This window comes from Alexandromys fortis, unplaced genomic scaffold (genome assembly GCF_014885135.2).
Source record: "Alexandromys fortis isolate MF-2015 unplaced genomic scaffold, M_Fortis_MF-2015_v1.1 scaffold_105, whole genome shotgun sequence".
NCBI classification, from domain to species: Eukaryota; Metazoa; Chordata; class Mammalia; order Rodentia; family Cricetidae; genus Alexandromys; species Alexandromys fortis.
Window position 1 is genome coordinate 5,524,262 of NW_026068011.1, and position 1,780 is coordinate 5,526,041.

Sequence of the window (1,780 nt, forward strand, 5' to 3'; positions counted from 1 at the left end):
CCAGCCATATCCTTTCCTGTCTTCACCTTTCTATTGCTGGGATTAAAGGCTTGTGACCTGGCTCAGGATAGCCTTTAATTCAAAGACATCTCTCTGCCTCTGCTCCCCAAGTGCTGGAATTAAAGATGTGTGCCTCCTGACCTCTATGGCTAACTAGTGACTAGATCTGTACTGTGATCATCAGGCAAGTTTCCTTTGTGAGATCACAAACAAAATATCACCACAGCTGACAGCTTAAATTTATCTCCAAATACAGACATGCTTGCTCTTTTGGTTGTGTTTTGTTTGTATTTTTAGCTCACACAATTTCTTTTTTTTTTATTGAGCTATATATGAGCTATACATTTTTCTCCATTCCCCTACCCTTCTACCCTTTCCAATGGTTCCCATGCTCCCAATATACTTAGGAGAACTTGACTTTTTCTTCTTCCCATGTAGATTACATCCAGCTATGTCTTTCAAAGGGTCCTCTTTTTTGTCTAGGTTCTTTGATATTGTGAATTGTAGGTTGTTTTTTTCTTTGTTTTATGTCTAAAAACCACTTGTGAGTACTTATAATATTTGTGTTTCTGAGTCTGGGTTACTCACTCAATATGATGTTTTCTAGATCCATTCATTTGCCTGAAATTTTCAAGATGTCATTATTTTCTGCTGTGTAGTAGTCCATTGGGTAATTTACCACTTTTTATAACCTGTTTTTCAGTTCAGGGGCATTAAGGTAGTTCGGGGTATGACAGTGAAGCTGCTATGAAAATATGTCCCTGTATATATGAGTAAATATACTTGTGGTATTATTGAACATATTTTGGGTATATACCCAAAACTGGAATAGCTAAGTCTTGAGGAAGGTCATTTCTTAATTTTCTGAGAAATCACACTGCCATAAAAAGGGGTTGTACCAGCTTTCACTCCCACCAGCATGTATTACCACATATCTTCTTTAGCATAAGTTCACATTGGTGTTTTGGATTTTGGCCATTCTGACAGGTGTCAGAGTTGTTCTGATTTGCATTTCTCTGATGACTAAGGATTTTGATCATTTTCTTAAGTTTCTTTCAGCCATTATAGATTAATCTGTTAAGAGTTCTCTGTTTAGGTCTGTACCCCATTTTTTATTGGATTATTTGTTCTTTTGATGACTAGTTTCTTGAGTTTTTTGTATAGTTTAGAGATCAGCCCTCTGTCTGATATAAAGTTGGTGAAGATCTTTTCCCTTTCTGTAGGTTGCTGTTCAGTCTTTTTGTCCATGTCTTTTGCTTTACAGAAGCTTCTCAGTTTCAGGAGTTCCCCTTTATTAATTGTTGCTCTCAGTGTCTGTGCTACTGGGGTTCTATTTTGGAAGTGTTCTCGTCTGTCAATGCGTTCAATTGTACGTTCCACTTTCTAGGAGGTTCAATGTGGTTAGTGTTATGTTGAGGTCTTCGATCCATTTGGACTTCAGTTTTGCACATTGCAATAGATGTGGATCTATTTGCTTTCTTCTACATGATGATATTCAGTTATGCCAGTACTATTTGTTGAATACATTTTTTTCACATTTTATACTGTCGGTTTCTTTGTCAAAAATCAAGTGTTCTTAGGTGTGTGGATCGTTTACTGAGTCTTTGATTAAATTCTATTGGTTGTCCTATCTGTTTTTATGCCAATACCAGGATGCTTTCAGTAGTGTATCTCTGAAGTAGAAATTGAAGTCAGGGATTATGATGCCTCCAGAACTTTTTTTTTCTTTGTTCTTTTTTAATTTATTTATTTATTAAAGATTTCTGTCTCTTCCCCACCA